The sequence below is a fragment of the Rhinoderma darwinii genome, chromosome 1 (genome assembly GCF_050947455.1).
Source record: "Rhinoderma darwinii isolate aRhiDar2 chromosome 1, aRhiDar2.hap1, whole genome shotgun sequence".
NCBI classification, from domain to species: Eukaryota; Metazoa; Chordata; class Amphibia; order Anura; family Rhinodermatidae; genus Rhinoderma; species Rhinoderma darwinii.
Genome location: NC_134687.1, coordinates 290,639,912 through 290,654,652, shown reverse-complemented (window position 1 = coordinate 290,654,652; position 14,741 = coordinate 290,639,912).

The window sequence follows — 14,741 nt, the reverse complement described above, 5'->3', positions numbered from 1 at the left end:
TGCAAGAACATATGGACTGCCTCTAAGATACATGTTCTTGTGGACAATCTTCTTTCTCACATCCAAGGGAGAAGTAGTGATTTTTATTTTTCCACTGTGGACTTCCTAGGTGTTTTTCCTGCTGTGTGCCAATTACACAGATGTTTTTTTATACCTCCTCCACAGTGGTTGACAGAAGATCTCACCTTTACTTGTTTTTGCAATGAAATGTAAGCACCCCACACACAAAAGACCAGACTTCCAACATATTGTGTCGGTATACCGACAACAGGGGGAATGTTACAGGAGAATATTGTTCCCATCCAGACACTCTGTTTTATGACCACATAAAATATACCTGGTAAATAGATATAGTATATACTGATATTATTCAGTGGTGTTCACCCTTTGAGGTGGCAGTATGCTCAGAAGCCATTTGGTCATAGATTCTTATCTACTGCCTTATTAGCATTACAATGGACCTCAGTACAGGAAGGAGCCATTGTAAACTGGATGTAGAGACAGCTGAGCATACTGGGAATAGATTTACCTATACTGTACAGATGCACATTGGAAGGTGTATGGGTGGTCATAAGGCGGAGTCAATGGAATGGGTGGGTTCAACCCAGGGATAGGAACATATAGGTCATGGGAAGCTCTTGGTGCGGGCTCTTTCCTGCCAGCCCTGGACGCTCAGCACTTAACATCAGGAGCAAGCTAAGTTCTATTATATGTGTGCTTTCTGTGTATGTATATAAGTATAATTATATTACAGCAGACTTTATATGTGTACATAGAGATATTCTAGGAATCTTATGTGGATTATAGATGAGTAGATATATATATGCTGGTTATGCATGAGTCTCTATATGTACATGTACTAATGGTCAGGCGCTGTATGTGGCTTTGGTTATAGTGGTAGTACCAGGAGACCGTATAAGGTTGGGACCTGGATTTATATTATATATACATACACATTACTAGTCACATGTGCAAAGTGTTCAGGGAAGGTAGGAAGAGAGGCCGCTGTGTGTGGTTGTGTTGTCTATGTAATGTATTGTATCTTGATGTAGTGTATATTGGTTTGTCACGTCTATGTTATGAGTAAAGTATTTTTATATATTTAAGTATCTGCGAGGGTTGTATGTTACTCCTGTGGTGTGTGAAGGACTGGAGTGTGTGCACATTGTGAACAATACAAAGTAAGCGGACTATATGAGAAACAAAGGTAACGGACTAGGAACGGAGAAAAGGGAGATAATACAGATAGTCATTTGCCCCCTTTAACACTTTCAATCCCAATACGATATCCAAAATAGTAGTAGAGGCAACAGCATCCAATTCAATAGTCAAAAATGTATTGTGCCGAGTAGTCATACAGAGGAAAACAGCAAAGTTTTGACCCATAGTAGTGATTTGGTCTTTCTCAAGCTTAGTCAATAGTTACAGACACAATTTATTTAAGTAGACATTAACCAATCAGCATGTCTGAGTGATTAACAAATCAAATCACTCCAGGCAATAAAACATCGAAGTAACGATGTAATGATAGTACATTACATATATTAATCCCTTCCCCCTGCATGCATATTCTGGGCCTTAACCCCTTCCCGAAATTTGCCGTATGGATATGTCATGGAAAGCTAGAGCTTCCCGCATTTTGCCATATACATACGACAAATGGTTGACACCGGCTCAGAAGCTGAGTCGGTGCCACCATCGCCGGATGTCAGCGGTATCTTACAGCTGACATCCGGCTGTAATGGCGGGGACCGAAATTAGCTTCGATCCATGCCATTAACCCCTTAAAGGCAGCGCACAAACCCGATCGCTGCATTTAAGCTATTTGCAGCTCATCAGAACCCCAGCAATGAAATTGCTGGGGTTCTGGTGGCTGCAATGGCAACCAGAGTCCTAATACTGGCCTCTCGGTCTGCCTAGCACGGAAAACTTCCAGCCCCCGCCCGGCAGCGGGGCCTGAAAGGCTTCCATAGCCGACGGCAAGATGGCGCCGGCTCAGGAGCTGAGCCGGCGTCCTCAGCAGTGGATGTCAGCTGTATGTTACAGCTGACATCCACCTGTAACGGCAGGAACCAGTGCTAGCGCCGATCCCTGCCATTAACCCCTTCGATGCAGCGATCGCAAGTGATCGCTGCATCTTAGAGGTTGCTAGCAGATCGCCAGCCCTGCCATCAGGGATCACATTTGTGATATTAACAGGAAAGAAGATACTTCAGTCTCCAGACATGTGTGGGACTGTCACTCAGGAGATTCTATGGTTTTCAAGTTTCAGGGGATGGAACACATCGAGCCACCTGTTAGAGGGGGTGACTGGGACAGGAGAATTCTACAGAAGGAGGCACAGTGGATTTTTAGGATGAAAACTGTTAGTCCACTGGGGCTCAATGAACATCTATCATTTCTTCCCTTTTTATAGTCCAATATAACCCAGTAAGCCCTTTAGCTCTATCTCCTGGTTCAATTAATTTCCCTTTACTATTCATCTTTCTACCTCAAACACTGTTTACAGAACATCTATTATCCGTTACCGATATAAATATTTGGCCCTCCTTATTATAATTCCTATCTGGTTCTGCGTTGCGTTCTGAGTGCCCCATTTCTCCCCTACATCAGCTATGCATTTGTTTGCATCTGTTTGTAATGTCTTTTGGCATCATTTGGGAGATTTTGTTGTGATACATCCGATACCACAAATTATTTCCCCCTTGCTTCTACTTTATATATATTTTTTAATTAAGAGCTTCTTTAGCGAGCATTTCACACTTACCTTGTTCTTGCAGCGATGTATGTTCAGACCGCCTGAAACTCCCCTAGCGACCTTCGATGCGTGATGCATCTTTTCTATTGGATGTGATGTTACCAGGAGGCCGTTCTAGTTGGTGGGCGTCACTGTGACGTTCGTTGATTGGTTTCAGCTCCACATGACGTCTATGATGTGGGTGGGGCTAGCCCTATAAGGCTCTTGAGTTTCTCCGGCGCGCTAGACCAGTTATCAGTGTCTCAGAGCACGCCGGAAAATACAAAATAAACAGCATAATATGTGCTGATCGGCAGTTGTTAAATAACTAAAGCAATTTAAAAGCCCTGAGGACGCTCCCCTGTATTTACAGGGGTGCAGAAACGTGTTGGGACATTTGCTTATTTGTGGTTTACAGACCATTTTTATAATTGCTAGGGTCCTCTGTGAATGTCTAAAGTGGTGCACGTTTGTATCAGTGCGTATAGGACATCTCAATGAGGCTTGGTGATTTTGTATCACTATGGCAAATGGACTAGTGGTGTAAATCACTACACCTGTTTAGTGTTGTATTGATGTAAAGGTCTACCAAACATTACTTTTTTACCTAAACACTTTATCAGGGATCTTTGATCTGTTTTGCCTACGCCTATACTCAGATTTTTTGGCATCAGTGCCCTATCTTTTAGTATTAGGCAGGACTTCATATTTAACAATTTAAACATACACTACCTACACTGATTCAGTTGGAATTTTACAAACTGGGGGCCCAACTTCTATATGGGGGCATAAACAGGCCCTAACGTATATATGGGGGCACAAAGTGAAATTTTCTGCCATTTTAGTGCCGCCGTGAGTTTCCCCGCAAAGGGGCCTACTAAGTCTGTGTCGCCCAAGGGCCCACATAAACCTAGAGCTGGCCCTGTGTGCATGTTTACTGTACATAGGCATAAGTGGCATGCTTGAACTCTCCTGTTGTGGATAAATAAAAGGCTGTTTCCGTCATTTCCATAGACTTTAAATGGACAGGAAGTGTGCATGCACGAATTCCACTCCCTTCAATATCCTCCTCACTGTTACTCGAGCAGTGAGGAGAAATGGGGGTTCAGGAGCGGTTCCAGCGGTGGGGCCCCCAGCGGTCAGAAAATGGTCACCTATATGTTTATGGGAACTCATGTTGACGCACCATGACAACAATGTATGGGGTGCGTCGGCTACTAGTAAAAAAAAAATAAAAAAAATAGGAAAAAACGCAAAGCCAACCGGAAACCTTACGGAACGGAAACCAACTGCAACTGAAGCATTACCATTGAAATCAACGGTAATGCATACAGAAGCTATGGTTTCTGTTTGGCTATGCATTCATCGGTTCCTCCGATGAACGGAAGCCTGACGCTGATGTGAACAGTAGTAAATGGTATCAGTAAAAACTACAGCTCCCTCACAAAAAATAAGCCCTCACACTGCAGAATAAATGAAAAAATAAAACTTATGGCTCTCAGAATATGGCGACACAAAACAAATCATATTTTTAACAAATAGTTTTTTCTTTGTGAAAGTGGTAGAACATAAAACCTATATAAATTTTGTATCGCCGTAATCGTATTGACCCGCAGAATAAAGTTATCGTTTTTACAATACGTTAAAGGTCGTAAAAACGAAACCCAAAAAACAATGGGGGAATCACAGTTTTTTCCAATCCACCCCACAAATAAATTTCTTTCAGTTTCCTAGTATATTCTATGGTACTTTAACCCCTTAAGGACGCAGCCTACACCGCGTTCCAAATTATTATGCAAATGTTATTTTTCGCTGATTTTCCTAAATAGTCGATGCAAATGACAGTCAGTATAATCTTCAAGCCATCAACCGTTGGAGTATAATGCAAATTTAATTTAACAAATCTCCTAATGAGAACAGATTTTTTTTTAGAAGTAAAAAACTCAAAATGCACTGTTTCAAATTATTATGCACAACAGAGATCTAAACATTTTAAAGGTTGTAAAGAGAACTAAAATAGTAATTTGTTGAATTTGCAGCATCAGGAGGTCATATTTACAGAAATCAAAAGCTCTTTCAATCAAAAAAAACTTAACAGGCCAAATTACATGTTAACATAGGACCCCTTCTTTGATATCACCTTCACAATTCTTGCATCCATTAAATTTGTGAGTATTTGGACAGTTTCTGCTTGAATATCTTTACAGGATGTCAGAATAACCTCCCAGAGCTTCTGTTTTGATGTGAACTGCCTCCCACCCTCATAGATATTTTGCTTGAGGATGCTCCAAAGGTTCTCAATAGGGTTCAGGTCAGGGGAACATGGGGGCCACACCATGAGTTTCTCTCCTTTTATGCCCATAGCAGCCAATGACACAGAAGAAAGTGGTCAGTCATAAACTCTACGTACTTTGCAGAGGTCATTTTCACACCGTCAGGGACCCTAAAGGGGCCTACCAGCTCTCTCCCCATGATTCCAGCCCAAAACATGACTCCGCCACCTCCTTGCTGACGTCGCAGCCTTGTTGGGACATGGTGGCCATTCACCAACCATCCACTACTCCATCTATCTAGAGCATCCAGGGTTGCACGGCACTCATCAGTAAACAACACGGTTTGAAAATTAGTCTTCATGTATTTCTGAGCCCACTGCAACCGTTTCTGCTTGTTAGCATTGTTTAGGGGTGGCCGAATAATAGCTTTATGCACACTTGCAAACCTCTAGAGGATCCTACACCTTGAGTTTCGCGGGACTCCAGAGGCACCAGCGGCTTCAAATACCTGTTTGCTGCTTTGCAATGGCATTTTAGCAGCTGCTCTTCTAATCCTATTAATTTGTCTGGCAGAAACCTTCCTCATTATGCCTTTATCTGAACGATCCCGTCTGTGCTCTGAATCAGCCACAAATCTTTTCACAGTACGATGATCACGCTTAAGTTTTCTTGAAATATCCAATGTTTTCATACCTTGTCCAAGGTATTGCACTATTTCACGCTTTTCGGCAGCAGAGAGATCCTTTTTCTCTCCCATATTGCTTGAAACCTGTGGCCTGCTTAATAATGTGTACCGTCCTTCTTAAGTAGTTTTCCTTTGATTGGGCACACCTGGCAAACTAATTATCACAGGTGTCTGAGATTGATTACAATGATCCAAAGAGCCCTAAGACACAATACCATCCATGAGTTTAATTGAAAAACTAATAATTAAATGTTTATGACACTTAAATCCAATGTGCATAATAATTTGGAACACAGTGTAGTTTGGGCCTTAAGGCTCAGAGCCCATTTTTCAAATCTAACATATTTCACTTTATGTGGTAATAACTTCGCAATGCTTAAACCTATCCAAGCAATTCTGAGAGTGAGACATTGGGCTTCATGTTAGTGGTAAAATTTGGTCGATATATTCAGTGTTTATTTGTGAAAAATTGCAAAATTTAGAGAAAATTTGGAAAAAATTGAATTTTTCTGAATTTAAATGCATCTGCTTGCAAAACAGATGGTTATACCACCAAAAATAGTTACTAGTTCACATTTCCCATATGTCTACTTTAAATTGGCATCGTTTTTTTGAACATTCTTTTATTTTTCTTGGATGTTACAAGGTTTAGAACATAAACAGCAATTTCTCATATTTTTAAGAACATTTCAAAAGCCTTTTTTTCAAGGTGCCTGTTCAGTTCTGAAGTGGCTTTGAGGGGCCTATGAATTAGAAACCCCCATAAAACACCCCATTTTAAAAACTAGACCCCCTCAAAGTATTCAAAACAGCATTTATATTTTTTAACCCTTTATGCATTTCACAGGAATTAAATCAAAGTGGATGTGAAATTTGCAAATTTCATTTTTCTTGCTGAATTTCAATATTATTCCATTTTTTTTCTGTAACACAGAAGGTTTTACCAGACAAACACTACTAAATATGTATTGCCCAGATTCTGCAGTATTTAGAAATGTCCAACATGTGGCTTTAGTGTGCTCGTTGACTAAAACACAAGCCCCAGAAGAAAAAAAACACCTAGTGCATTTTGGGGCCTCTTTTTTTTATTAGAATATATTTTAGGCAGTATGCCAAGTTTTAAGAGGTGTTGAGGTGCCAAAACAGTAGGAATCCCCCAAAAGTGACCCCATTTTGGAAACAACACCCCTCAAAGAATTAATTTATGGTTGTTGTTACCATTTTGACCCCACAGTTTTTACACACTGCGTATTTGAATTGGGCTGTGAAATTAAAAAAATGATTTTTTTTCCAATAAAATTTAATTTTTCATCAACATTTCATATTTTCACAGGGAACAAAATACCCCATTTTGTTGCCCAATTTCACCCGAGTGCAGCAATACCCCATTTGTGGCAATAAACGGCCATTTGGGCCCATGGGAGGTCTCAGACGGGAAGGAGCGCTGTGTGTTCTTTGGCGTGCAGCTTTTGCTGGATTGGTTTTCGGTGCCATGTCGCATTTGCAGAACCCCAGAGGTATCAAAGCAATGGAAACCCACTAGAAGTGACCCCATTTTGGAAACTACACCCCTCAAGGAATTCATTTATGGTTGTTGTGACCACTTAGACCACACAGTTTTTAAGCAGAATTTATTTGAATTGGGCTGTGAATAAAAAAAAAAATTTAATTTTTTTCCAATAAGATGTCGTTTTTGCTCAAAATGTCTTATTTTTACAAGCAATAAAATACCCTATTTTGTTGCCCAATTTGTCCTGAGTGCGGCAATACCCCATTTGTGGCGATAAACTGCAGTTTTGGCCCATGGGAGAGCTCAGAAGGAAAGGAGCGCTATGTGTTCTTTGGAGTACAGATTTTGCTGGATTGGTTTTCGGGTGCCATGTCGCATTTGCAGAGCCCCAGAGGTATCAAAGCAATGGAAACCCACCAGAAGTGACCCCATTTTGGAAACTTAATCTCTCAAGGAATTCATTTATGAATGTTGTGACCATTTAGACCCCATAGTTTTTTCACAGAATTTATTTGAATTGGGCTGTGAATTAACAAAAATTAAATTTTTTCCAATGAGATGTCGTTTTGGCTAAAAATTTCAAATTTTCACAAGGAATAAAATACCCCACATGTCCTGAGTGCAACAATATCCCAGTTGTGGTTATAAACTGCCGTTTGGGCCCATGGGGGGGCTCAGAAGGAAAGGCCCACCATTTTGCCTACTGGAGATTTTCTGGTGCTAAGTCATGTATGCAGAAGCCCCTGTAACCAGTACAGTTGAAACCCCCGAGAAGTGACCCCGTTTTAAAAACTACACCCCTTAAGGCATTCATCTAGAGATGTAGTGAGCATTTTGACCGGAGACATACACCCCATAAACTGTAATGTGGGTTCTCCTGGGTACGGCAATACCCTCAATGTGGCTGTTATCAGCTGCCTGGGCACACAGCAGGACTCAGAAGGGAAAGATGAGGGGGATAAGCTGTGCGGAGTGCATCAGGGTAAGTAAAACTGGGGTAGATTAAAAATCAAGGGATGTATGAGCCCTGGTTTTTCGGGACACGTGTCATATTGATATATTGTGTCCTTCCTTATCCCCCTCTTATAGCAGACTTTGAACCTCTTTTGACTTTTTCCCTTCTTGCCAGTTTGGGGAACTTCTCCTGGAAAGTGTTGCCCTGATACGATGCGTGTGGCCTCGCTCCCAGAAGTACTGGGTGTCCCCCTTCTTGGTCCCTAAAGATTAGGTTCTTGATAACCACCTCTTGAAATTCCAGGAAAGTTCCCCTCTGCCTGTACATCGACGTAGCACGTACGCATTGTACAATGCCATCTGTATGATGTGCCCAGCCAGCTTCTTATACCACAACGCGTGGCGCTGTAGGGCTTCAGGACTTGATCTGACAAGTCCACCCCTCCCATGTATCTATTGTAGTCCAGGATGCAGTCTGGTTTAGGGGTCTCTGTACTGGCACCTCGTACTGGTACATGGGTACTGGTGTAGCCATGTATTGTTGTCAATACAACGACATCTCTCTTGTCCTTGTACTTGACACACAATATGTTGCTGCTAGATTGTGCCCTGCTCTCACCCCTTCTGAGTGTTTGCCCAAGCAGAGTCTTAGGGAGGCCTCTCAGATTTCTTCTAGCAGTGCCGCATGCTGCAGTACTTCTGGAAGCGAGGCACTTGAAGAGTGGGACGCTGGTATAAAAATTATCCAGGCAGAGGTGGTAACCCTAGTACAGCAGTGGGTGCACCAAATCCCACACAATTTTTGCATTAACTCCCAGTAACGGGGGGCATTCTGGGGGCTGAATACTGGTGTCCTTCCCTTCATATATCCTAAATTTGTAAGTATACCCTGATGCACTCTCGCACAGCTTATACATCTTCCAGGGGCGTAACTAGGAAAGACTGGGCCCCATAGCAAACTAATGACCAGGCCCCCCCCCTGGGTGCCACAAACAGCCCCCCTTATAAATAGTGCCCCCTGTAGAATGTGCCATACAGCCCCCCTGTAGACAGTGCTATATAGCCCTGCCTATAGACAGTGTAACACCCCATTTGTAGATAGCGCCCCCACCTCCCCCTTGTAGATAGTGCCATACAGCCCCCTGTAGATATCGCCATAAAGCCCCCACTGTATATAGCGATGTACAGCTCCCACTGTATATAGTGCCACACAGCCCCACTCCCTTGTATACAGTGCTCACAGCCCCCCCTTAGTAGAAAGTGCAGCACACAGACCCCTGTAAATTGCGCCACACTCAGCACCCTGTAGATAGAGCCACAGCCATACAGTTCCCCCATGTGTATAGTGCCACACAGCTCCCCCTTGTGTATAGTGCCACGCAGCTCCCCCTTGTGTATAGTGCCACACAGCCCCCCTTTGTGTATAGTGCCACACAGCCCCCCCTCCTTGTGTATAGTGCTACAAGGCAATGGCGCATCTGAGAAAGTTGTATCAACCAGGGAGATGTCACTCAAACATAAAAAGGTGGGTTGGGAGGCAGTATTGTGTGACTCTTCAGTATAGCGGCACCGCCCCATGACCCTCTAATGAGTAATTAGCATATAGTGTGCGCCGTTTTAAAAGTGGATTTTAAGGATTTTGCTGCAATGTTTGGAAATATTATCAGGTCATGTATTACCTCATGGTGGCGTTTCAAGGGGTTAAAACTACCTGACAGATTCCCATTAAATATACAATGAATTGAGAACAATTCCATCTACGCTGCAATTTTGTTATCATAAATATAACCTATATAATTAAAGCAGCAGGACCAAGCTCTGACATGTATAAAGTACCAGAACCAAGCTCAGTACATAAATACAGCACCAGAACAAAGCTCAGTACATATATACAGCACCAGAACAAAACTCAGTACATATATACAGCACCAGAACAAAGCTCTGACATATATACAGTACCAGAACCAAGCTCAGTACATAAATACCGTGCTAGAATCAAGCTCAGTACATAAATACAGCACCAGAACCAACATCAGTACATATATACAGCACCATAACAAAGCTCAGTACATATATACAGCACCAGAACCAAGCTTTGACATATATGCAGCACCAGAACAAAGCTCAGTACATATATACAGCACTAGAACAAAGCCCATACATATATACAGCACCTGAACCAACCTCAGTACATAAATACAGCACCAGAACCAACTGCAGTACATAAATACAGCACTACAACCAATCTCATACATATATACAGCACCAGAACCAAGCTCAGTACTTACATACAGCATAAGAACCAAGATCAGGTTTGTACGGCGTAAAACTACAGCTCCCAGCATGGCCCGAACAATGGTAAGGATATGCTGGGAGATGCTGTTTCACAAAAAATATCATACCACCATCATCTCGCTGCAGATCACACAGTGACTACAATACTGATTAGAGGCAGAATAAACATTTACATTAAGTGACTCACCGGTGGCATCTCAGATTCTAGTTCTTTTCTTATCCCTGCGGTCCAGACATCTATGAAGGATTTCTACCGACCATGACCCATGTCTGCAGTTTTCCGCTCAGATGTCTTCAGCTTCTCACTTTTAAAACATTTCTGTACCTATAAACAAAGTTAATATTCTCAACACCTCTAAATATAATAAAGCACCATACACTGCACCCCTAACTATAATAGCGCCATACACTGTGTCCCTGATTATAATAGTACCATACACTGTCACACACACACACACCGTGCCACCTGTAGATAGTGCCCCATAGCCCCTGTAGATAGTGACCCCCCCATAGAGCCTCTGTAGATAGTGACCTACATAGAAGCCCTTGTAGATAGTGTCCTACATAGAAGCCCCTGTAGATAGTGCCCACATATGGACTCCAGAGCTGCAAAGCAATAGTGCTAACCACTGACCCACCGTGCTGCCCTACATATAGCTTCCCCTATAGATAGTGCTCCACGTATAGCCCACCTCTGTAGATAGTGTCTCACATATAGCTCCCCCTGTATATAGTGTCCCACATATAGCCCACCCCTGTAGACTGTGCACTACATATAGCCACCCTGTTGCTAGTGCCCAACAGGTAACCCACCCCTGTATATAGTGTCCCACATATAGCCCACCCCTATGGAAAGTACCCTAAAAATAGCTACCCTATATATAGTGCTCTACATATAGCCCACCCCTGTATAGTGTCTCACGTATAGTGCCCTACATATAGACCCCTCTGTAGATAGTGCCCCACATCCCCACATGTAGACACCCCTGTAGATAGTGGCCCACATCGCCACATATAGACCGCCCCTGTAGCTAGTGTTCCACATATAGACCCCCCTGTATATAGTGGCCCACATATAGACCCCCCTGTATATAGTGGCCCACATATAGACAACCCCCCTGTAGATAGACCCCCACTATAGATAATGCCACTCACAGTTTTATGAGAAAAAATATATAAACTTGACATACTCTCATGATCCCGTTCCCATCCCACGCTGTTCACTGGCGATGCAGACATGCTCTCTTCTGAGGATGTCTGCTGGAGCTGAACGAGCGTCGTCCAATGACACTGATTGGTGGGGCGGAATGACTTTCCCCGTCAATCAGCACCTTTCAAGCATGGAAGCGGCGCGATGATGTCATCGTGCCGCTAGCCAATCAGCATCATTGTAAGGCACTGGATGGTCAGTGCTAATGATTGTATTTGGCTGTCGCTAGCACCGGGGCCCCCTCCGGTGCTAGCGGCACCTACAGGCATGAGAGGGCCTGTGTCGTACGGCCCATAATTGTTGGAGGCTCGGCGGCGCGGGCCCCATAGTAGCGGCGCTACCGCTGTAGCAGCCATAATGGCTGCTAGCAGCGCCAACGGGCATATGGGGTGGCGTGTCGGCTGGCGGCACGGGCCCCCTCAAGCCCCGTAGTAGCCGCTACGGCTGCTACCGCGGAATTTACGCCACTGACATCTTCTACCTTGCCCTCTTGCTCGGCAGGTACTGGCGGAATTGAGGCCTCCCTTTAAAATGTACCAAGGACTCATCAATAGAAATACACTTCTCGGAGGTGAATGCTTGGGAAAACCGGGCACTGAAATGGTCTAATAGGGGTCTCCGTTTATACAAACGGTTAAAACTGGGGTCATCTCGGGGTGGGCGCTGCTCATTGTCAGTATAATGTAAGAAGCGAAGAATTGCCTCATTTTTTTTTTTTTTTAGGTTCCAGTTCAGTTCTGAAGTTGCTTTGAGGAGCCTATATATTAGACACCCCTATCAAACACCCCATTTTAGAAACTAGACGCCTCAAAGTATTCACAACAGCATTTAGAAAGTTTATTAACCCTTTAGGTGTTTCACAGGAATTTAGAGCAAAGTAGAGGTGAAATTGACATTTTTTTTTTTTGTCAGAAAAGCCTTTTTATTCCATTTTTTTCTGTAAAACAGAAGGTTTTACCAGAGAAACGCAACTCAATATTTATTGGCCAGATTCTGTAGTTTTGAGAAATATCCCACATGTGGCCCTAGTGCGGTAATGGACTGAAGCACCGGCCTCCCAAGCAAAGGAGCACCTAGTGGATTTTGAGGCCACCTTTTTATTAGGCACCATGTCAGGTTTGAAGAGGTCTTGTGGTGCTAAAACAGTGCAAACCCCACAAAAGTGACCCTATTTTATAAACTCCTTGAGGAATTCATTGTAGTTTTCATGAGGTTCATGCGACTTTTTGATCAGTTTTTATTCTATTTTTAAGAGGCGTGGTGACTAAAAAACAGCAATTCTACTATTGGTTTTTATTCTATTTTTTTTTACAGCGTTCACCTTGCGCTATAAATGACATATTCACTTTATTTATGGCGTTTGCACAATAAAATACTTTTTGTAATAAATCATTTACTTTTTGTGTTAATTTATTCTAAGAGCCATAACTTTTTTAGTTTTCCATCAAGAAAGCCATGCGAGGAGTTGTTTTTTGCGTAACGAACTGTTGTTTCAATCAGAACCATTTTTAGGTACATGTGACTTTTTGATCTCTTTTTATTCCATTTTTTAGGAGGTGAAGTGACCAAAAAATTGTGATTCTGGTATGGTCTATTATTATTTTCTTTTATGGCGTTCACCGTGCGGGATAACAAAATAATTTTGTAGTTCAGGCCGTTACGGACGCGGCGATACCAATTATGTATAGTTTATTTGTTTATTTTAATAATAAAGACTGATAAGGGAATCTTTTATCACTTTTATGTTCTTATTTTTACACAACTTTTTTTTTACTTTTTTTTACTTTGTCCTACTAGGGGACTTGAGGGCAGGTGGCCCTGATCGCAATTCTAATACACTGCACTACATGTGTAGTGTATTAGAGTGTATTAGAGCTGCCAGGAACCACTAGGCTTCCGTAGATGGCATAGCCGGAGTTAATTGTTAGGACTCTGGTTGCCATAGTAGCCATCGCCGCCCGCTATCATGTAGCGGGCCGTCGATGGCGTTTTAACCCCTAAGAAGCCGCGATCGCTATTGAACGCGGCTTCTGAGGGGTTAATCTGCAGGGACCACCGCGAATGGTCCCTGCACACTGAGATATGATAGCCTGCTGTCGGAAACAGCAGCTAGCACAGCTCATGAACACGCCCCGCGCGAACGGCGCTGTGTTTCATCCATGACATACTATTATGTCATGGTGCGCGAACAATGCAGTTACCATGACATAATAGTATGTCCTGGAGCGTTAAGGGGTTAAATAGTGCCAATAAAAACTACAGACTGCAAATGGCATGGCTCTTAAGAGGTTAAGCAGGGTGTGACAAATAAGGTGACATGTGTCACCTACAATGACATGCGCCCCTCCATCAGATAAGGGGGGGGGGGTTGGTAAAGCATAAGGGTATGTTCACACGCAGTGTTTTCAGGCGTATTTCGGGGCGATTACGCCTCGAAAAACACCTGAAAAATGGAAGCTGAACGTCTACAAACATCTGCCCATTGAAATCAATTGGAAAAACAGCATTTAGTTCATACGGGGCGTCTTTTTACACTGCTGTTTTAAAAAACGAAGCGTAAAAAGACTCTCCGTAAAAAGAAGTGCATGTCACTTCTTGAGGCATTTTTTGAAGCTGATTTTCCATAAGGGTATGTGCACACGATGAGAGGCTTTTACGGCTGAAATGACAGACTGTTTTCAGGAGAAAACAGCTGCCTCGTTTCAGCCGTTAGGGTATGTTCACACGCACTAATTACGGACGTAATTCAGGCGTTTTTGCCCCGAATTACGTCCGAAAATAGCACCTCAATAGCGTTGACAAACATCTGCCCATTGAAAGCAATGGGCAGACGTTTGTCTGTTCACACGAGGCGTCTATTTACGCGCCGCTGTCAAATGACGGCGCGTAAATAGACGCCCGCGTCAAAGAAGTGACCTGTCACTTCTTTGGGCGTAATTGGAGCCGTTATTCATTGACTCCAATGAATAGCAGCGCCAATTACGTCCGTAATGGACGCGGCGTTCAAGCGCCTGCACATGCCGTTGCGGCTGAAATTACGGGGATGTTTTCAGGCGGAAACATCCCCGTAATTTCAG